General features: G+C 36.1%; 1 pseudogene; it reads left to right on the forward strand.

Annotated features, from left to right (window-relative positions):
* Positions 1 to 6,192: 6,192 nt before the first annotated feature.
* LOC112409030 (kinetochore-associated protein 1-like) lies at positions 6,193 to 8,437 on the forward strand (annotated as a pseudogene).
* Positions 8,438 to 24,518: the final 16,081 nt, after the last annotated feature.

Genomic DNA, 24,518 nt, shown 5'->3' on the forward strand with positions numbered 1-24,518 from the left:
GGGAATAGACTGGGGTCCCATTTGATGGCATCTGCATGTAGCTCCCTGGGATGCAAGTTGCAACTCCTGCAGAGCTTCCTGCTGGGGCCAAACATGGACCTGATGACATCCCTCTCCATCTTATGCTCTCACTGTTTATACAGGGAATACTTCTTCAGAAGCTGAGCTCTCATCTCATCTCTTCCAAGAGGAGTTCCACCTGAGGCTGCTGTTTCGCTTTATCCAAGAACTCACAGGGCTAATAAAATCCTCAAAGGGAATTAGCTCCTGGCTAGGCTTTCCTCTTTTTCAAATGTTTCTTTGCTGCTTGATCTTTTTAAAGATTTAACTACCTCTCTCACAGAGGTTCTGCTGTCATGGGAACAAGTTCCCAGAAGGTCAGCAATGAAGCTTTTTGGTAGGTGTCTCTAATCTATGTCTACCAAATTCCCAAAGTGGCCGTGGCCTTTAGGCTGCTTCCAGGCACACACCCTTTTGCAGTCAGGGCCCATGTGCCCCACACAGAGATCCAGACATAGCATTTCTTTAAAGGGAGTTTAGAATGTCTCTTGTTCGTGCCAGGGAAAATGAGGAATAAATTTCACTGACTAGAGATTCCCCTAATCTTATTGGGAAATGGAAGGTATCATAATTGAGGAGGAGTGGAAACATTCATTGGTTTAATATTTCCAAAATATTGTCTCTGTTACATTATTATTAGATGTGGCATTTAAGAAAGTTTATCATGGCACTAAACTCGAGGTGAGGTGAGCTGAGCGTGAAGACAGCCTGGAAGCAGGTCATATACTCTGTGCTTACCTCCAGGAAACCATTTAATTAGAGTATGATATGCTGCCCCGTAAGAAAGTTCTAGAAAATTCAATATAATTTGTAATTTCTCTGGGGAAAATCATCAGAATATAATTTTTTTTTTACTGAGAGTGCACCTGAAGTATTATCTTTATGTATAAAAGATTAAATTTTTTTCTCTAAACACAAATTTCTGGCAGCACTCTATTAATCATCATAAACTTTCTCCCAGAGTTCAAAAATCTTTTTAGAAAGAGGGGAGAAAATGAATATTTTCCCTCTGTAGACTGTAAATGAACTTTTGGTGTAAGTCATGTGGCTCTATATCGAATAACCAGGCAGTTTATTAATTCTCAGGGGTATTTAGCTCAAAGCATTTTTATGTGCATTGTAATTTGCCTTGAAGACTCAGTAGTGGTGTTGTACTGTTCTTTTTTCTATTTCCAGAGCTGAAACTTCAGATACTTGTTCTTTTCTATTAACTTTGCATTGTTTCATTATATTTACCCTTAATATTTCAAGATTTTCTTCACAGTAGAAAGGATAGGCAGTACATTATAATATCTAACCCAGTGTGACTTGTACACTTATGCTGAAGATCTATTTAGTTCTCATCACTCCCTCTCCTCCTTTGGTGCCTACATTAATCTTTTGGTTCTTTGCTTTACTGCTTGACTGGATGACTTCTCTTTATCCTTTCAGTCCCTGAATGTTGATATTCACCACAATTGTATACCATGGATTCAACTATTTTCTACCTAAATATTTTTCCTGAGCTACAGATCCATTTAAAACTACTTATTGTATCAACATCTTGGTCTGAATGCATCAGAAGTGCCTCATGTTGCAACATATCCAAATGTGAAAGTTCTTATATTTTCCTCTAAATTGCCTTGAAGCATCGTCATCCACCCTTAAGAAGCTGGAACATTTAGCATTTTCTGTGATCTGCTCTTTTCATTGCCATTGCACTAATTTAGGACTCATTTTCTCTTTACTGAGGTCACAAATAAAGTTAGAAAAGATCTTATTATAATACACAAGTTTGATTCACTAAAATAAAAAAATAAAGACTGAACACTATAAAAAGGTTAGAGATGACATATTATACATCTTAATGAGCAATGATGAGCATTGTAAAATTATTCCATTTGTAATCACTTGATCATTAGAAACATCTTAGACTTTCTATTTCCCTCAGTTTCAGTGTCATGGCTGTACATTGATTTGCTTTTTCATAGATATATTCATACTGAGAGGTCTTTTTCAGTATGTGCTCCTGTGTCAGATTCTGATGTTATGACATGTGATTATTGACTTCTTCCACCTCAGTGTCAATGTGATCCTCGTGAAATGATCTTACAGTATATTGGAAGCATACTCTATGTATGTACCAGCAATCTCTCTTCTTATAATACAAAAGGTAGTAAGATCTGATGCAATAGCTTCTTTACCTGCTCTGCTTTTGTTTTATCTCCTTTTTGTATTGCTAGGTAAAATATCTAGGTAGAAAAATCTAGATATCCTTTTTGTATTGCTGTCCCTTGCTCCCACTTTTTCTAATTATTCTCATCAGTAAAAACTTAGAGTACAATCAACATCCTTTTAGTAGCAAAAAGGATATACATAATACATTTTAATACAATGGATTTTTACATAAAAGGATTTGAATTTGGGAATGCATTACTGTATTTCATAGGGCTTTGTGTTGTTAACCCAATTGTCATATGCTTATGCTCATGACATTATAAAATTAAGGTGCTGGTAGCCTTTTCTGGATAAATTGTTAAATGCCTAATTCTTCCGTCTATTCTTTCTGTTGCCTTCCTTTTCTGCCTGCCTTTTTAAATTGTTTCTTCTGGCAGGTGCATATTTTCCAAAATGAACACTGTTGTGAAAAAAAAAAAGTCTCTGGGTTCTTTAAGAGCAGAAGGATGCACTTCATTTTAGTTTCTTCAGAGAAGGGGATCTCAAGAGGTCAGTGCAAACATTGCCAGGTACATCTTAAATAGTCATATGAGGGAGCAGATGTGCGCCAATGTTGCCCTGAAGAAAAGGTATTAGTGACGTATACCTGGATCTATGTCTGTACTTTGTTTCCTCAACTAAAGTTAAAATACCTGGGATCCCACAATATTTTTGTTGTCTATCCTACCACATGGGGATATAGTATTGTGAAAGGAGATTCATAAGTATTTGTTGATCCATGATCTAACCCTGCCTGGGTGTTTATACAATGCCATGTATGCAGAAGAAACAATTTGGCATTAACTGGGAAAAAAAGCCCAGCATTTATTTGTTGCTTATCTATGATTTACATAATTTTCCAATTTTACTTCACAGTCATTTATTCATGAATAAATGGAGTAATTCTAATGGGGATAAAACAGGACTGATCATAAAATAATGTTAATAATTTATTGGAAATCTAAAGAAGCTAGGTATAATATGTTTCAAATCAGTACCATTCATTATCTTTTAGCCACTGTATTATGTACAGCACCTAGCCCACTGAGAATAGTAAATGTTTATAATTAATTATAGTAATTCCCCTTTCCCATTTTATTCTCAAGGTCTACTTTGAGAAAAGAAATGGCAGTTTATATACTTCCATTTATATTTGTTGTGTTTCTTTAGGTTTTTCGTTACTTAGCTCCGATACCAAGAATCAGTTGTTTTGTTTCCTTCTTACAATAAAACAAAAACAAAAAAACCTCTTACATTTTGGTTTCAGTGATTAACTTTGGTGTTCCCAGAGTAATGTAATGTATATATAACAAAAGAATTAATGGTATAATCTTCTGGGAGTATACCTATATGTGCTGTGTCTCTTCCTCCATCTTTAAGTCTTAGAGCACTTGGTTCCTGACAAAGCACTATATTTGGTAGTGCCACAAGAAGCATTTCTCATTTCTGGAACTAGATGCATTCCTGCAAAGCCTTATGTAAAAGTATATGTTAAATATAATAAAGGGGGCTAAATATTTCAGGAAAATGCGGAGTGAAATATTTTGTGAAATACAGCCATCTTCACTTTTATGAAAATAAATAGCAAACATTAATTTTGGTGCCTGATACTTTATTTCTTGTTGTTGTATTGACATGTAGTTTATTTATAATGAAATTCATCTATTATACTTATACAATTTGTTGAGTTTTGACAAGGGTGTACTATATTGAAACTACCACCACAATCAGGATATAGATTTCCATTATCTGAAAAAGTTCCCTTATGTAAATTTGCAGTCAGTCCCGTCCATACCCAGGCCCCAAGCATTCTTTGATCTGTTTGCTTACTCTATAGTTATGCATTTTCTAGATGTTCATATTAATACAGTCAAGTAGTGTGCATTCTCTTGTTTCTTGGCTTTATTCACTCAGCATGTTTTTGAAATTCATCTGTGTATCAGTTGTTTGTTCTTTTTATTGCTGAGTAGCATTGCTTTTTATGGATATAGCAAAATTTGTTTTTGTGTGGACGTAAGTTTTCAACTCCTTAGGTAAATACCAAGGAGCATGATTGCTGGATTATGTGGTAAGGATATATTTAATTTTATAAGAAACCATCCAGTTGTCTTCCAAAGTATCTGTACCATTTTGCATTCCCACCAGCAATGAATGAGAATTCCTGTTGTTTCACATTTTCCCCAGCATTTGATATCATCAGTCTTCTGGATTTTGGCCATTATAGTTGGTGTGTAGTGGTATGTCATTTTTAATTTTAATAAAGTCAGCTTATCAATTCTTTTTTTCATGGATTATGCCTTTGGTGTTGTTTCTAAACAGTCACCACCAAACCTAAGGTCATCTAGATTCTCTCCTATGTTATCTTCAAGGAATTTTATAGTTTTGCACGTTATATTTAAGTCTATGATCTTTTTTTTTTTTTTGATGTGGACCATTTTTAAAGTCTTTATTGAATTTGTTACAATATTGCTTCTGTTTTTTGTTTTTTGGTTTTTTGGCCATGAGGCTTGTGGGATCTTAGCTCCCCAACCAGGGATCAAAGCTACACCCCTTGCATTGGAAGGCGAAGTCTTAACCACTGGACCGCCAGGGAAGTCCCATGTGATGTATTTTGAGTTAATTTTTGTGACAAGTGTAAAGTCTGTGTCTAGATTCTTTTTTTGTTGTTGTTCATTTGTTTCAGCACCATTTGTGAAGAGACTATCTTTGACCCGTTATATTGCCTTTGCTCCTTTGTCAAGGATCGGTCAACTATATTTATGTGGGTCTATTTCTGGACTCTCTGTTCTGTTACATTGATTTGTTTGTCTGTTCTTTCACCAATGCCATCCTGTCTTGATTACTGTAGATTTATAATAATAATTCTTAATTGCTAATGTAAATGGTATTATGTTTTTAATTTCGAACTCCACTGTTCATTGCTGGTATGTTAGGAAAGCAATTAATTTTTGTATATTAACTTTGTAGCTTGCAACCTTGCTGTAACCACTTAGTTCCAGGAGTATTTGGTTGATTCTCTTGGACTTTCTACATAGGCAGTCATGTCATCTGCAAATAAAATTTTAATTCTTCCTTCCCAATCTATATACGTTTCATTTCCTTTTCTCTCCCAGTGGCATTAGGAAGGATTCCAGTACAATGAAAAGTGGGGTATGAGGGTTATTCTTGTCTTGTTCCTTATCTTAGTGGGAAATCTTTGAGTTTTTCAGCATTAAATGTTTTAGGTATAGGTTTTTTGTAGTTGTTTTTTTTATCGATTTGAGGAAGTTTCTCTCTATTCCTAGTTTACTGAGAGCTTTTATCATGAGTGGTTGTGAATTTTGTTAAATACTTTCCTGCATCTATTCACATGATCATGTGATTTTTCTTCTTTAGTCTGTTAGTGTGATGGATTACATTAATTGCTTTTCGAATGTTGAACCAACCTTGCGTACCTGGAATAAATCCCACTTGGTTGTAGTATATAATTCTTTTTCATATTGTTGCATTTGATTTTCTAATATTTTGTTGAGGATTTTTGCATCTATGTTCATGAGACTATTGGTCTTAGTTTCTTTCTTTTGCAATATTTTTGTCTGGTTTTGATGTTAGGGCCATGCTGGCCTCAGTGAACGAATTAGACTTATTCCCTCTGCTTCTGTCTTCTGAAAGAGATTGTAGAAAATTGGTATAATTTCTTCCTTAAATGTTTGGTGGAATTTACCAATGAACACATCTGGGCCTAGTGCTTTCTGTTTTGGAAGATTATTAATAATTAATTCAATTTCTTAATAGATAAAAGTCTGTTCAGGAAATTTGTGGTATGGACTCTAAAGAGACTAGGAGTGTCTGTTGGAGCCCAGAAGTGGGGGGATGATAAACTTGAGTGTTCCTCTTTAGTTTCTTCAATTGCAGGGAAGGCAGTAGTTTCTGACTCAGGAAAACAATCTCAGCAACATGTGGAATGATATTGAGCTGCTAACGATGATACAGGAAGTGGATACCTAAGTGTTGGTTCAAGAAAAGAACATGGAACTGCTTTATATCAAGTAGATTTACTAGCAAACATCTCCTCCGGAAAGTTACTGAAGTGGATGTGGTTGGCGTGTGTCAAGAAGGAAAGTTTCTTTTGGTTGGGGAGCGAAGTGGCAACTTAAAAAACAAACATTACTCACCAACGCTTTTGTTCAGAAAGCTAACGATGAAAATCAGTGTACTTACCGAATCTTATTGGGGAAGATAGTTCAAATGAAGGTAGCTTTTATATGTTGCTTCTTACAAACAATGGATTTTTTTGTATTACAAACCTTCAGCTTGTCAAAATTCAACAAGCGATTGAAAAGGTAGACTTCCATATGGCAAAAAAGTTACAAGGACAAATCAAGTCCAGTTTTATTTCTACTGAAAATTGTCATACCCTTGGTTGTCTCAATCTTGTGGCTGGTGATTTAGCAAGCGAAATCCCTGTGATAATTGGGGGAACCGGTAATTGTGCATTCTCAAAATGGGCACCAGATTCTTCTAGGAAAGGGATGACCTAAGTTAAGAGTGTTATTGATGCAGAGATTATTGAAGGTGCAAAGAAGTTCCAGCTGATGGACAATCTACTTTTTGTTTTTGGTACCAATAATGTGCTGAACTTATGGGATATTTACATCCTAACTCCCATATGGAACTGGCCCTCCCTTCACATAGCAGAGTTTCTTCTCACCATAGAAGCAGATTAGCCTTCATCAGTCATGTGGCAAGGGGTTACAAATCTCACATTAGTAGCTCTGACAACTACTACTACTAATAAGATGAGAAACCTCATGGTCTATTCATTACCTATGATGGAAATACTGTATTCTTTGGAAGTATCTAGTGTTTCTTCTTTGGTCCAAACAGGAATTAGCACAGATACCATATTCCTTCTGAAAGGAATTTGCAAAAATGATCCAAAACTATCTGAAGACTCAGTCTCTGTTTTAGTACTCAGATGTCTTACAGAAGCTTTACCAGAAAACAGACTGAGTTGGTTACTTCACAAACACAGATTTGCTGAAGCCGAGAGCTTTGCCATTCAGTTTGGACTAGATGTTGAGCTTGTTTACAAAGTAAAATCAAATGACATATTGGAGAAACTAGCTTTGAGTTCTCTGGACACCAGTGAGCAGGCCAAATGGCAAGAACTTGTAGATGAAGCTAAGGAAAATCTGCATAAAATCCAGGACTATGAATTTGTGGTGAATTACTGCTTGGAGGCTCAATGGATAACCTATGAAACTACCCGGGAAATGCTAATTATGCCAAAACCAGACTTTTGAAGAAAGAAGATAAAACTGTTCCTGTCTATTCTGATGGCTTAAAAGAGGTACTGAGGGCTCATGCAAAGTTGACTACTTTTTATGGAGCATTTGGACAAGAAAAATTCAGTGGTAACTCTTGGATTGAATTTCTGAATAATGAAGATGACCTTAAGGATATTTTTTTACATCGAAGAGAGGGGAACCTTGTTTGTGCACAGTACCTTTGGCTGAGACATCAGGCAAACTTTGAAAGCAGATTTGATGTGAAAACGCTTGAGAACTTGCTCAACTCAATTTCTACACCAGTCTCTTTGCAAAAGCTTTGTCCATGGCTTAAAAATGATGTGATCCCATTTGTGAAAAGGACTGTACCTGAAGGACAGAAAATTCTTGCAAAATGGTTGGAACAAGCAACCAGGAACCTTGAACTAACTGATAAGGCAGAGTGGCCAGAAAATGGGCTTCAACTGACAGAGGTATTTTTTACAGCAGAAAAACCATATGAGTTAGGATTGGTGACCTCTTGGTGTTGGAGTTCCTTGGATTATCAAAACACAGAGGAAGTATGTCAGTTAAGGACTCTGTTAAATAACCTGCAAGAGTTAATCACACTGCATAGGAAATACAATTGCAATTTGGCCCTCTCTGATTCTGAGAAGGAGGATACAACCACCATTGTATTCCGAATGTTTGATAAAGTGCTGGCCCTCGAGCTTATTCCTTCCATCTTCGAGAAGTTTATAAGTGTTTACATGAGGGAACATGACTTGCAGGAGGAGGAACTGCTCCTTCTGAACATAGAGGATTTATTGACGAGATGTAGCTCAAAGTTCACCTCATTCTTTGATACAGCATGGGAAGCAAAAGCTATGGCAGTAATAGGATGTTTATCTGACACAGATGTAAGTAAATAGTGATCATATAGATTTTCCTTTTGAGCATTGCATCCTTTCTTAAAACTTTTTTTTCTGGTCACAAAAGCAACATATATTTGTTAGGGAGAATTTGTGTAATATGAAAAAAGAATAAAAAGAAAATCAAAACAAAACAAAAAGTCTATTCAGGTTGCCTATTTCTTCTTATGTGAGTTTTGGCCACTTGTGTCTTTTAAAGAATTGGTCCCTTTCATGTAGGTTACCAAATTTGTGGGCATAAAGATGTTCGTAGTATTTCTTATTTATCCTTTTAAAGTCCATGGTATTTGTAGTGATGTACCCTCTTTCATATCTGATATTAGTAGGTTTTGTCTTTTTTTCCTTAGTTAACCTGGCCAGGGGCTTACCAGTTTTATTGATTCTTTTTCCCAAAGAACAAGATTTTGATTTTATTGATTTTCTCTACTGGTTTTCTGTTTTAAATTTCATTGATTTTGCTCCATTTTTTAAAAAATATCATTTGGAATTCTACCTTATGGTCTGGTGTTTTATTTTATTTACTTATTTATTTAAAAAAATTTTATTTATTTATTTGGTTGTGCTGCGTCTTAGTTGTGGCAGGCGGGCTCCTTAGTTGCAGGTCTCGGGCTCCTTAGTTGCGGCATGCAGACTCCTTAGTTGTGACATGCAAACTCTTAGTTGCAGCATGCATGTGAGATCTAGTTCCCTGACCAGTGATTGAACCCGGGCCCCCTGCATTGGGAGTGCAGACTCTTATCCCCTGCACCACCAGGGAAGTCCCTGATTTTGCTCTAATTTTTATTATTTCTTTTCTTCTGCTTACTTTGGATTTAACTTGCTCTTCTTTTTCTAGTTTCCCAAGATGGAAGCTTAGATGATTGATTTTAGATCTTTCTTCTTTTCTAATCTATGCATTAAAAGGTATAAATTTCCCTCTACCCACTGCTTTCCCTGGATCCCACGAATTTTGATAAATTGCATCCTTTCTTAAAACTTTTTTTTCTGGTCACAAAAGCAACATATATTTGTTAGGGAGAATTTGTGTAATATGAAAAAAGAATAAAAAGAAAATCAAAACAAAACAAAAAGTCTATTCAGGTTGCCTATTTCTTCTTATGTGAGTTTTGGCCACTTGTGTCTTTTAAAGAATTGGTCCCTTTCATGTAGGTTACCAAATTTGTGGGCATAAAGATGTTCGTAGTATTTCTTATTTATCCTTTTAAAGTCCATGGTATTTGTAGTGATGTACCCTCTTTCATATCTGATATTAGTAGGTTTTGTCTTTTTTTCCTTAGTTAACCTGGCCAGGGGCTTACCAGTTTTATTGATTCTTTTTCCCAAAGAACAAGATTTTGATTTTATTGATTTTCTCTACTGGTTTTCTGTTTTAAATTTCATTGATTTTGCTCCATTTTTTAAAAAATATCATTTGGAATTCTACCTTATGGTCTGGTGTTTTATTTTATTTACTTATTTATTTAAAAAAATTTTATTTATTTATTTGGTTGTGCTGCGTCTTAGTTGTGGCAGGCGGGCTCCTTAGTTGCAGGTCTCGGGCTCCTTAGTTGCGGCATGCAGACTCCTTAGTTGTGACATGCAAACTCTTAGTTGCAGCATGCATGTGAGATCTAGTTCCCTGACCAGGGATTGAACCCGGGCCCCCTGCATTGGGAGTGCAGACTCTTATCCCCTGCACCACCAGGGAAGTCCCTGATTTTGCTCTAATTTTTATTATTTCTTTTCTTCTGCTTACTTTGGATTTAACTTGCTCTTCTTTTTCTAGTTTCCCAAGATGGAAGCTTAGATGATTGATTTTAGATCTTTCTTCTTTTCTAATCTATGCATTAAAAGGTATAAATTTCCCTCTACCCACTGCTTTCCCTGGATCCCACGAATTTTGATAAGTTTTATTTTCATTTTCATTTAGTTCAGAATATTTTTAATGTCTCTTGAGATTTCTCTTTTGACCTATGTGTTGTTTAGAAGAGTGTTATTTAATCTCCATGTATAATATTTGGGAATTCTCTTTCTGTTATTGATATCTCGTTTAATTTTATTGTGATCTGAGAGCAGATATTGTATGATTTCTATTCTTTTAAGTTTATTTATTTATTTTTTATTTTTTGCGGTACGCGGGCCTCTCACTGCCGCAGCCTCTCCCATTGCGGAGCACAGGCTCCGGACAGCGCAGGCCCAGCTGCCATGGTTCACAGGCCCAGCTGCTCCGCGGCATGTGGGATCTTCCCGGACCAGGGCACGAACCCGTATCCCCTGCGTCGGCAGACGGACTCTCAACCACTGCGCCACCAGGGAGGCCCTTTTAAGTTTATTAAAGTGTGTTTTATGGCCCAGAATATGGTCTATTTTGGTGAATGTCCATATGATATTGAGAAGAATGTGTATTCTGCTGTTGTTGGATGAATAGATCTATAGATCTGGTATACCAAGTTGATTGGTGGTGTTGAGTTCAACTATGTCCTTCCTGATTTTCTGCCTGCTGGATCTGCCCATGTCTGATAGAGGGTGTTGACATCTCCAACTAAAATAATGTATTCATCTATTTCTCCCTGCAGTTCTATCAGTTTCTGCCTCCTGTATTTTGACACTCTATTGTTAGGTGTATACACAATAAAGATGATTATGTCTTCTTGGAGAATTGACCCCTTTATCATCATGTAATGCTCTTCTTTATCCTTGATAACCTTCCTCACTCTGAGGAGGTTTTCTTTTGATTTTATTTCCCCAGTGAAATAATAAACATGGCTATTAATTGAGAATGATATGAGAAATGGTATGCTGGAGGAGAAAACTGAAAGTCTGAAAGAGTCATATTGGAGAGTGGAAAATACATTTTTCTCTGAACAATGTTAGGCTGCTTTGTTTGGTTTTAGGCAGAAAGTTACATTTAGCCAGGATTGGGATTTTTCAGTAAGTACAATAAAGAGAAAAAAGAGGTTTATTATGATGAGTGAATGTCACTATAAGTTATAAATTCTAAATTATTCCTGGCCATAGAAAAATATATAAAGTTTCATTTTATGAGGCTAACATAATGCTGGTACTTAATCCCAACTAAGATAACACCAAAGTAAAAATTTTTTAAAAATTAACTCTCTCATGTCTATGTATATCTAGGTATAATATTACAAGAGAATATAACAATTTAATCACAAGATGATGCCCGTGACCTAGTGGAATCTATTCTAGGACTGGAAGGATGGTTAAACATCAGGAAATCAATAATATCTTTCATTGCATCAATAAATTAAGGAACAAAAAGCTATATTAGTATATCAGTAGATACTGAAAATCTATTTGTGGACTAAATAGATTTTCAGTATATATTATGATTTTCTAAGACTCTACTCTTATGGGAATTTTAACAAGTAGCTTGATTTGGATAGCATCATGTTCTATCTACTTAAGGCAACATACTTGCTCTTTTAAAAGTTTTACCTGATCAATCTCCTTATCCATAAAATAGAAATTATAAAATAAATGGAGATATTATGCTTCAATTATTTTGTGATTTAAATGATATAACACATTCAAAATGCATTGTAAGAATTAAAATGTGACATATATGTTTAATTATTGAAACATAATTATTTGTCTTATTAAAGCTCCATATGCACCTATAGTTGCTGTTATTGCAGATATGGGAATTATTATAATGTATAAAAGTAATTACATATATCTACAGTTTTCTTGGGTTTTTAGGCTTACCACCTGAATTTTACCAATTTAATGTTGCCTCATAATTATATTACATATGAAAATTTATATTTATTGTTCTCCCAGCCTGAAGTAGTTTCCCTGTTGAATAAGCCCACAAGTACCTTGAATACAGCACTTCAAATTTTATACATTTTGGTTAAAAGTGAAATTTCCAAATATTAGAGACTATAACTGTTGAATTTAACTTAATAATACATTAGAATTATAAAATCGATTTGAATTATAAAATTGCATGGCTTATATTTGAATAACCAGGTTTACAGAGAACGCATTAGATTTCCTGGCATAAGGTCAATCCCATGTTATCTCAGAAAACTTCAGGAAAACGTAGTGTGGGAGATGGAACACTTATTTGGAAACTTAAACTTTTATATACAAATTAACATTTATTTTCAACTTTTAGAAAAATTTTATTTACATTTTTTATCCTTGTTTAATTTCCATTCAAGATTCTTTTAATCCAATTGCTTAAAATTTTTATGATTGCTTATTAATATTGAAAATATAATACTTGATTCCTAAACATTGGAATATAATTAACAGTAAGGGGCCTTCATCTTACAGATGGAGAAACTGAGATTCAGAGAAATTAAGCTCCCAGGGTCATAGATCTAGTTAGTGGCAAATCTAGTACTATAACTTAGTTTTCCTGATTGTCATCCCATCTCATTCTTATTTATCTTACACAAAATTCTTCTCAAATCTCTCATGGACTGGGTGTCACATGCATATATTTTATACATATTTGGATTTTATTTGATTGTTTATTTGGGGGTAGTCCAGAGAGCTAGGTAAAATGCTTTAAAAATTCAGTCTTCATAGGCTATTAAACTAGCTCCTACACACACCATTTATGTATTTGTCTTTAGAATGTTCCATTCCCTTCTTTCTGTGTCAGGTCAACCAAGTCTTATTTATATAAAGAACACCTGTACATAATAATAACCTGGCTATGGGAAGCCCTTAGGGGAACTCTATAATTATTGAAATAATCAAGTCCCTTTGAGAAAACTCATTTTCTGAATGATGCTATTCTCCAAAGTGTTGGATTAAACTACCTCAATTGGTAGAGATCTCAGATTTCAGAAAGCCCTTTAAATGTAGAAGAATACAAATATAGGAAACGTGTTTGTGTAGTGTATATGGACGTTTCTGGGTTTCCTCATCACAGCATACTTAAAATAAACATTTGAGAGTTAGACAGAAATAATACCACTCTATGCAGACTGAATACTTGTCAGACACTACCTTCTCTTATTGTGATTCTAACAACACTTAATCGTTGTATATAAATATAGAACAGAGTTGTTTTGACCAAAATTTAAATAATATCGGTGGCACCAGTTACTGAGTCTCCAAAGTCCTTCTTAAGGGTTGAGGAGATAGTAGGATGTGGTTAGGCTAGATTTTATAAACATATTATACTAAATCATATTGTTTTCAAAAAGACATTTAGATATTTGAGCTTTTAAAAACTGGAATAATTCGCCATTACATTATAATATCTCAATAATCTAAAAGTCTGTATAATGCACAGAAGAGCTGTACATTGTACTTTTAATAAGAAAAGTAAATCTTTTAAAAATCTCTTATAAGTTTAGTTTGAAATGCCTTATGGGGTTTGCTTTTAAGGAAGGCCTCAGCAACTTTAAAAAATAAATTTGAGAACTACTTGGAAAGATGCCTAACAAGCTCTGTTTTATCTGCTTTGGGAAATATGACTTTTTCCATATTTTCTTAGATTTATTTGCTTAACATAAGCAGAATAGAATTTATATATATTGTTAAACCTGTCTTAAAAATTGATCATAAAAGTACATGCCTTAAATGTATTTTTTAAAAGTACATGCATGTACTTTTTTAAGGCATACTAATATCCAATTTTCTTATTATTGAAAAGTTCAAACATATTATAGAAATAGAGAGAATAGTATGATGAAGTTCTTTGTACCAGTCACCCAGCTTCATCAGTGATCAACATTTTACCAATCTTGTTTCATTTATCCTCCCTCTTTTTTTTTTTTTGGAGTATTATAAAGCAAACCCCAGACAACAATCTTTAACAATAAGCAATATTGTTGCTCATTAGATATGAATCTTTACACAAACTGGTGAGTGAAAGATGTTCAGAAAGTGTAAAATAGAGTGGGAGCAGAGGGGTCACACTTACTCCGGCTCCTTGGTAAACAATGGCAGAAGTAATATGCAAGGCTTAAGAATCCTTACTCTTCACTCCTTGCCAGAGCAACCGAACAATGTTCGGTTGTGTCATGTGCACTTGTGCCCTTGTGGGGAATGATGATGGTAAGGTCCGTATGAGATGCTGAGCAACACACCCTGCCTGCAACCTTGTTGCTGGATGGGGTTCCCTGAGATAACGACTCCTAACTGACTAGGGTATAGGAGGCTTGTAGGTAGTGCTGTTGAGATCAACACCTGTGGAACAGAAGTGAAATGGAAGAAGCAGGACTGGACAGAGGGAGAAGTTGAGCTGGAAAGTAGTCTCAACAGAGGCCTTAGCCAACCCTATGGTAAATTCTGATCAGGACGGCAGACCTTCGGATCAGTAACTGGGGCAGTCCAGGGGCAGGTCACCATGGAATGGGGGTGGATATTGGGTGAGGAGGTTGTCTTCAGCCAAGGCAATCCCTATTTATTGTTGATTACAACAAACAGCTTTCCATAAGCAGTACTCCCAGCAGCCTGGGGAATAAATCCTTCCTCCCTGAATTGGAATCTGGGCAGCATATCAGAGTATCCACTGCACATATTTTTAGCAGGAAAATCTGTTTGTACATTTTAGGTTTTTCCTAGGTAGAAAGTTATTAAATGCTTTTATGTGCTAGGTATTTTACATACCTTATTTTTAAAAATTTTTTATATTGGAATATAGTTGATTAACAATGTTGTGTTAGTTTCAGGTGTACAGCAAAGTGATGCAGTTATACAATTTACACACATTATTTTTAATCTCCACATCAGCTCTGTAAAATAGCTATTATATTTTTATGATAAGGAATCTGAGAGGGTAGGTGGCCTGTCCAAGTTTACACAGCTGGTATGCATGGAAGAATTGGCATTCTAACCAAATTCTCTCTGAGCCCCCAGCTTTTACCACCATGCAGCATAGCCTCCCACTCTACTACAGTACTGTGTCAGCACAACTGTAATTAAAGCCCTCAGCACATGCATTATTCCTTTACTTTTTGTTTTTATCTACCAGTTAGATTAGCAATGTATGTTTTTAAAATTTAAAGTAATGTTTAAAACCTTCCAAACCTATTTGAAATTCAAGCAAAATGACTCAAGGTCTAGTAGATTTCCCGAACAGGTTGAAACATGTTCTCTATACTTCTTTTGAGCTTATTGAAACGAGGAGGTTAAAATAAAACTAACCAAAGGCATATTAATGCCTCTGTGATGATTTCTCTTTTGGATATGATGTGCTCTGGAGAAGAGCACTAGATAGTCAGTATGAATCATTGTCGTTATTCCTAGCCTTTTTAGCTACTGAATGGGAATAGAGGAGGCTGAGTTCTATTCATAACTCCTTCAGTATTCCTCCCTGAGTGATCTAGGGAAAGCCACTTAAGCCACTACATGCTTTAGTTTCCTAACTTGAAAATGGCTGTAATAATATCCACTTTTCCCTTACTTTAAGTGACAGTTATAAGAGCAGATTAGATGCTTTGTGAATGCTTTGAAGCAGCTCCTTAGGTACATGATGTTTCTTAATACTTTCTGTTAGCTAATCAAATTTGTGAATTACAATCTCTCTATTATTTTCTTAGAGAATATAAAAATCTGTAGAAATATATTGCAAATGAATTTTATAAGCAAACTCATTAATATATTACTGAGAATTTTCATCAGCAGTCAAATGAACTAATTGAGTTTGAATATTAGAAAGGCATTTGACTGTTATGGTAAGCAAAATAATGGCCCTCAACAATGTCTACACTTTAATCCCCAAACCTGTGAAATGTTGCCTTACATGACAAAAGAGACTTTGCAAATGTGGTTAACCTAAGGATTTTGAGATGGGAATATTATCTTGGGTAGTCTAAGTAAGTCCAATGTAATCACAAATATGCTTATAGAAGACAAGAATATCAGAATAGGAGAGAGATTTGAATATGCCATGCTGCTGACTTTGGAGGTAGAGGAATGGACCATGAACCAAATAATGCATTTCATCTCTAGAAGTTGGCAGAGGCAGGAAAACAGATTCTCCTAGAACCCCCAAAAGGAATGCAGCCCTGATGACAGAACTATAAAATAATAAATTTGTGTTTTTTTAAGCCAGGAAATTGTGGTTATTTATTACAGCAGCAATAGGAAACTAATGCACAGTACTGTCATTTCATTTAACCACTGATCTTGGTTCCTATGAAATAAAAAATTGTCCTTGTCAAGTCTGAGAACCACACCTGGAAAGTGGCAGGGGGTGGGGGTGGGGTGTGCCTCAGGTTGCCTCCAGTGCATCTGTCCATCTCCAGATTAAATGCAGTCTCAGTTGGTAAGCCTTCTCCTGGAAGGTTTGTCCGATTACCACTTCTTGGTTAGTTAAAAGGTGGAGTATGAGCAATTATGCTCCTCTAAGAATTTCTTAGGAAAGTCTTTCCATTGAGATTTCTGTTCTACTTAGATCACAGGATGATTGGCTGCCCTTTTGTGTGTCATTGTCTTGGTCCTGATGCCTTTATCCACTCTCAGTTCCTCCTCCGAATATCTCCTGCTTCTTCATATTAAAAATCCTTTAGGGACCTCTTTATCCTCCTTCTTTGGATCAGTTCCACTGTCAGTATTCTCTGCTGCTAAACTAAGGCTGTTTAGCACCACTGGAGAAAATCATGCACCTATATGGACGTATCTTGGGAAAACCTTATGATCTACAACTAAGTATGTTTGTGTATGTATGTATGCGTGTGTCGTGATGGGGAAGTTGGGAGTGAGACAGCAGTTTTCTTCCTAACTTAAAGGGATATATATAGAGAGGGATTTTTAGATGTAATTAAGGTCCCTAATCGATAGATATTAAGTTAATCAAAGGAGAGATTTTTTACTAGATGAGCTTGACCTAATCAGATGAGCTCTTTAAAGAGAGATGTTCCCTTGCTGGCCTAGAAGAAAGCAGAGTTGTGGTGTAAATTGCCTTTGACTAGGAGAGAGGCAGCCTGTAGAAACTGAAAGCCTAAGTCCTACAGCATCTAGGAACTGAATTCTTCCAATTATCTGAATGAGCTTGGAAGAGAACCCTAAGCTCTAGATGGGAATCACAGACCTGGAGCCCAGAATACAGCCTTCGAGGCTCTGAGCAGAGGTCTTATCTAAACTATGCCCAGACTCCTGAGTCAAAAAAACTTGGAGAAGATAACTGGATGTTGCTTTAAGCTGCTAAGTTTATGGTAATTTGTTATGCAGTAACAGAAAAGTAATACAGATTTTGGTATCAAGAGAGGCGTGCGGGGCGTCCCTGCTGGTGCAGTGGTTGAGAGTCCGCCTGCCGATGCAGGGGACACGGGTTCATGCCCCGGCCCAGGAAGATCCCACACGCCGCGGAGCGGCTAGGCCTGTGAGCCATGGCCGCTGAGCCTGCGCGTCCGGAGCCTGTGCTCCACAATGGGAGAGGCCACAACAGTGAGAGGCCCTCGTACCAGAAGAAAAAAAAAGAGAGGCGTGCTGCTATAACACATACCTAAAATGTATGAGTGGCTTTGGGATGGGTCAATAAGCAGAGGCCTATTGGAAAATTTTGAGGAGCATAATAGAGAAAGCCTGAATTACTGTGAACAGACAGTTGGTAGAAACCTTGACTTTGAGAACACTGCCTTGAAGGGCTCAGAAGTGAGGAGAATGTTATTGGAAACTGGAGGAAGAGGGATCCTATTATGTGCTGGCAGAAATATTAATGAAATATGTGAAACATTGTGAAATATGAATTTACACGTATAGCTAAGGAAATTTCCAAATGAAGTACCAAAGATGCCGCCTGGTTTTCTCTTGTTGCTTATAATAACATGTGAGTAGACAGAGGTAAATTGAAAGAAGAAATGTTAAACAAAAATGAACTAGGATTGAATGATTTTGAAAATTCTCAGCCTGTCCAAATGGCAGAAGATGCTATGTCTGCCAAATGTATGGTATCAAGAAATAATTGAGTGTGTGACCATACAACCTTTTGCATTTAGAAAGATCAAAATGTCAGAGTATTCAGTCACACAAAAGCCCTCTCAGGAGGTTAAAGGTGTGCCTCATTGATCTTCTACATCAAACCAGGGTACCTCTAGGAGGCTTAAGAGTATTGTTCATTATCCATCTTGGCAGGAGGCCAAGATATAGAAAAGGGATAATACTGAAAACATCTGTGGATATGGCATTTCTCTACTAGAGTGAATCCCTGTGAAATCCATGGAAGACCCACAAAGTTCTTGAGAAATTTATTTCAGCAAAAACATTGCCAGCTTAGGCTGAAAGAGATAGAGAAAGCACAAAAGGAAAGGAGGCTGTCAAATCTCCAAAATTCTACTGGCAGGAAGCAGGCTGATAAAACTACTGGGCAACAAACATATGCTACCTTTCGTGAAAAAGGAAAGATCAGTCGAAGGGCAGAACCAAGAAGGATGGAGACTTCAGAAAATGGAGCTGAGAGCCAAGGAGGATAACTCCCAGGCCTTGAAACCTAATCAAGAAAATCCCATTTGCCCACTGGATTTCAGAACTGCTCTGGAACAGTGACTCTTTTTTACTCCCCTCTCTCCCACCCCTTTTGAACTGGAATGTAGATAGCTGTTATCCTATGCCTGTCCTACCATTATTTGTTAAGAAGGTGGGAGGAAGATAACTTGTCTCTTTAGGTTTATAGATCCATAGATGAAGAGGAATTGTGCTTCAGGAGCTGAACATAATGGATTACACCCAAGCCTTATCCCCACTTGATTCAGATGATGTGGTTTTGGACTTAGAGCTGATGAGATGTTGGACTTTGAGCTGATCTGTGTTATTTACTACAGTGTGTTCAATTCCATACACTTAGTGCTTGGTGAATAACAGCTTATGGAATATGTATAATTCTTCCTGAGCATTATTAGCTTGAATATCAATTTTGAAACAATAGGGAAATTAATTTTTATGATTATTTAAGAATAAGAGTCTGGTTTTTAGATAATGTTTAATTCCCCCAAGTAAATGCCATCCTAAGGAAACTTGGTTGGGCACCCAAATATATTTCTCCAGGAGACAAATAACTCTTCTGAAAACCTTCTTTAGAATTTTACAGTTATCTTTTCTTTACCTGAAATCCCATGATTAATATAGAAGGTAATTAGGAGGACAATTAGGATTAATATAGAAGGTAATCTTACTTTTAATTCCAGTTTAAAGTCCTCTATGGGTGAAAATTTTATCTTAACTCTTTTTTGATATTACCTTTGAGCTTAAGTACTTCTATATGATTTTCCCCCCCAACTTAAGCAACAGTGCTTATCTTCTCCACCCACTGAGATTTTCTTTGTTTTTAATGATGGTAGGTACCTCAGTATCATAGAAAGATCTCAGACTTTGGTTTATTAACTATGTTACGTGGACAGGTTCCCTATCTTGCTGAACCCCAGTTCCCTCTTCTGAAAGTAAGGATAATAATAAAATCTACCCCACTGGATTGTGCAAAGGGTAAATAAGAAAATAGGTGTAACTCACCAAGTTGACATAGTGCCTGTAACACCAGGCTTTCAAAATATGTTAATTTTTATTTCCTTTCCCTACCCTGAAACAGAAAATAATAACATTAATTTTATGTGATTGTTTTAAATTATTTTTACATAAATACTTTAATTTAGATAGCTATTAATAGTCATCTACTTACCTGGTTGAGAGAAGTGAGGAATCCAGAACAAGTATTTGAGACATGCATTGATTTTATGTGTAAGAAACAAGTTCCAGAATATTGTGCAAAACCAGCCCTGAATTAAAAACCTAAGCCGTCACTTTGCTGTACAGCAGAAACTAATAGAACATTTTAAATCAACTATACACCAATTAAAAAAAAAACAAAACAAAAAAAGCTCCAATAAATAAATAAAATAAAAAGAAGGTGGTACTCAATAAATAAATAAATAAATAAAACCCCCTAAACCTTCAAGCCTAGCCTTGTACAATGCTCAATCAGGATGAAACAAAAATGACAATTCCAATCTTCAGTCAGAATGACCTAAGATGCTACCCCTTTAAGGCTCTGAGCTTCCTTTCTTCATGGGTTATGGGATCAGTACAATAGCGAACAGTAAACTCTGTTCCTGAGTAGACTTTCTATCCCTTAGTTTAAAGCCTTTAGTAGATTATAAGCGAACACTACTTTTGGAGATTTTGTATCTGCTCACTCAGGATGATTTAGTCACTGCCTTCACTTCCTTACCCTTACCCTCCTTTTGGTTGATCTATTTACTGGTTCTGTAAATACAGACCCTTTAAATGGAGAAAGACTGTTTCAGCCTATGCTGGTTGAAAAAAAAATCTCCAGCTCACATCCAGTCCATGGTTACCTATCTTTCCTTACTCTTCCATCCCCTCTGCACTCGTTCAAAAACACATAACTATACCTTCTAAAGTATCTCTAAAGCATCTCATAGGCTTCTCATTTAGGTTACTTTTCTCCTTTAAGGCTGCTTTTTATGTTATTCGTGGAGTTGAATTTGGATCTCTTTCTATTGCAGCTCATACAGGCTTAGGTGTGTCTTTAGGTACAGCTGGATCCAGGGGCTCAGATGAAGCCATCTGGACTTAGTCTCTCTCCCTCTCTTTTTCCCTCTGTGTCTTGGCTTTGCTTTTTTCTGTGTTGGCATCACTCACAGACTTGCTTTTATTACATGGTTTCTACCAGCATCTCCAGGCTTACACTATTTTAACAGTTCTACCAGAAAGAGAGTTTCTTTCTCAGTTGCCCAGAAAGTCACAAGATTGAGACCCAGTGAACACATTTCGGAATATATGGTTAGAATGCAGTGTTCCATGTGGGGAGGGCTGACTATTAAATCAGAAGAGGTAAGCAGTAGCCAGATTATGAATAACCTTGCAAGCTACATTAAGAAGCAGGACATATTCAGATTTTCATTTTAGTAAGATTGCATAGGAACATAGGAGCTAGAAGTTATTGGATAGAGTAAAAACCATTAGGGAATTGTTGCTGTAATTCAGTTCATAGATTTTCATGGTGTGAAAAAGGTTACCGGCTGCTGTGATGGAGAGGAATATCTGCCCTTCCACTTTAGTTTCTCCATTACTTCAAGATGCACCTCAGATGTCATCACCTTTCTGAAGTCTTTTCTGCCTGTCCCAGACACTTCCACCTGTGAGGTGAGTTCTTACAGCACCCATCCATCAAACTACCTATCCCTCTAACTCATAATAAGCATATCCTAAGAATCTGGCCTTGTGCTGTGTTATGGGGATACATCATAAACACAGTTTCCTGTCATGAAGGGCCTTACTTTTTAGTGGAGATCATAGCTCATTGTGAAAAGTGCTTTGATGGAGACAGAGGGCACCAAAGAACCACAGATATAAATTAGTCTGGGGTGTGGGGAAGGGACTTGTAGATTTCAGGAAAGATTTGTTTTGGATGATATGATGTTGATGAACATAATGCTGCATTTGAAGAACTGCAGATTATATAGCTGAAATGAATGGTGATAGAGGTGGGGGTAGAAATGGTGAGAATGAAATTAAAGAAGTAGTCCAAAATCATGTATTTTAAGTGTTTGCTTACACCACTGAGGGTGGTATCAACAATTACCAGCTTCCATGTCTATTGTCAGATGGCCCCAGGGGTCTGGGATGCTTAGGTTAGGGTATTTCGGAGTCTGAGTGGAACTTGAAATAGAATGCCACTTTTTTGTTGTTAAAAAATAATGCTGAGGATAGAGGGGGGCCTTCTGAATAAAATAGAATATATCAGGGCATAAAACTTAAAGTAATGATCAAATAAAGGAACACAGCAGAGTTGGATAATCAAGGGCAAGTAGCAAGACTAAAGGGGACTGCAGGGTAAAGAAATTTCCTGAATCTCTGAGCGCTCTTCGCACTTCTCTCCAGAAGCTTTTTTCTAGAAGTTGTTTTTGGAATTGGGCTCCTGTACACATGAGGTTAGTGACTGGGAGTAGGGACCATGTCTCAAAGGTGACGTTTCTCAGACATAACTGTGCAAAATAATTTCTACCCAACTCCAAAATTTTGATTAAGTAAATCTAGGGAGAAGATAGGAATAAGAGTGAATTTTGAGCAAGTACCACTGGTGATTTCATGCAAGTGCTAGTTATCCTTCCACTGCTTTATGTAACCAGTATGTCTGTGAATCCTATAATTTTATTGAGACATTGAGAGAAGTGTTACACAGGAAGCTCAGTGGACGAAACACCATGGAAACTACTAGAGATCTATTTTATCTTTTATTAACTAATGAACTTCATGCTCCTCATGCAAAGTTGTTTTATCAAATTGCTATTACTAAGCTCAATTTCTTCATCTTGTACACAAAATTCTTTGTCTGACACTTTGATTTTGCAATATTTGGTTTTGTCAGTCCATGCAGAACATCCCTAGAGCTATCAGATAAGCACTTGTTGAATAACAAAAATAAAGGAAGATAGGAAGGAAAGAAAGAGGGGAGAGAAGGAGGTAGGAAGGGAGGGAGGAAAAATGAAATAAATTATCTTAGCATATCTTGATTTAGCAAATTCCATTGGTTTTTATGAATACCTGTTTATTTACTAAGACCTCAAAATTCATCTGCTTAACTCAAAGGATTTTGGCAGGGACTGATATCAAACTTCCAACTCTTTTGCCTCAATTTCTATTTTAAAATTTGTAATAAAGATTTGCCCATCTTATTCCATAGAAATGGAAATCAGAAGAAAGCTGGAGTAGCAATACTCATACCAGATAAAATAGACTTTAAAATAAAGAATGTTACAAGAGACAAGGAAGGACACTACATAAAGATCAAGGGATCAATCCAAAAAGAAGATATAACAATTATAAATATATATGCACCCAACATAGGAGCACCTCAGTACAAAAGGCAACTGCTAACAGCTATAAAAGAGGAAATTGACAGTAACACAGTAATAGTGGGGGACTTTAACACCTCACTTACACAAATGGAAAGATCATCCAGACAGATAATTAATAAGGAAAGAAAAGCTTTAAATGACACAAAAGACCAGATAGATTTAATTGACATTTATAGGACATTCCATCTGAAAACAGCAGATTACACTTTCTTCTCAAGTGCACACAGAACATTCTCCAGGATAGAACACATCTTGGGTCACAAATCAAGCCTCAGTAAATTTAAGAAAATTGAAATCATATCAAGCATCTTTTCCAACCACAACACTATGAGATTAGAAATAAATTACAGGGAAAAATGTGTAAAACACAAACACATGGAGGCTAAACAATACATTACTAAATAACCAAGAGATCACTGAAGAAATCAAAGAGGAAATCAAACAACACCTAGAGACAAATGACAATGAAAACGTGACTATCCAAAATCTGGGATGCAGCAAAAGCTATTCTAAGAGGGAAATTTCTAGCAATACAATCCTACATCAAGAAACAAGAAAAATCTCAAATAAACAATCTAACCTTACACCTAAAGGAACTAGAGAAAGAAGAACAAACAAAACCCAAAGTTAGTAGAAGGAAAGAAATCATAAAGATCAGAGCAGAAATAAATGAAATAGAAACAAAGAAAACAATAGCAAAGATCAGTTAAATTAAAGCTGGTTCTTTGAGAAGATAAACAAAATTGATAAACCTTTAGCCAATGTCATCAAGAAAAAGAGGGGGAGGACTCATATCAATAAAATTAGAAATGAAAAAGGAGAAGTTACAGTGAACACCGCAGAAATACTAAGCATCATAAGAGACTATTGCAAGCAACTTTATGCCAATAAAATGGACAACCTGGAAGAAATGGACAAATTCTTAGAAAGGTATAAACTTCCAAGACTGAATCAGTAAGAAATAGAAAATATGAACAGACCAAGCACAATTAATGAAATTGAAACTGTGATTAAAAATCTTCCAACAAACAAAAGTCCAGGACCAGATGGCTTCACAGGTGAATTCTATCAAACATTTAGAGAAGAGCTAACACCCATCCTTCTCAAACTCTTCCAAAAAATTGCAGAGGAAGGAACACTCCCAAACTCATTCTATGAGGCCACCATCACCCTGATACCAAAACCAGACAAAGATACTACAAAAAAAGAAAATTACAGACCAGTATCACTGATGAATATAGATGCAAAAATCCTCAACAAAATACTAGCAAACAGAATCCAACAACACATTAAAA

The sequence above is a fragment of the Neophocaena asiaeorientalis genome, unplaced genomic scaffold (assembly GCF_003031525.2).
Source record: "Neophocaena asiaeorientalis asiaeorientalis breed wild unplaced genomic scaffold, Neophocaena_asiaeorientalis_V1.1 scaffold344, whole genome shotgun sequence".
Classification (NCBI taxonomy): domain Eukaryota; kingdom Metazoa; phylum Chordata; class Mammalia; order Artiodactyla; family Phocoenidae; genus Neophocaena; species Neophocaena asiaeorientalis.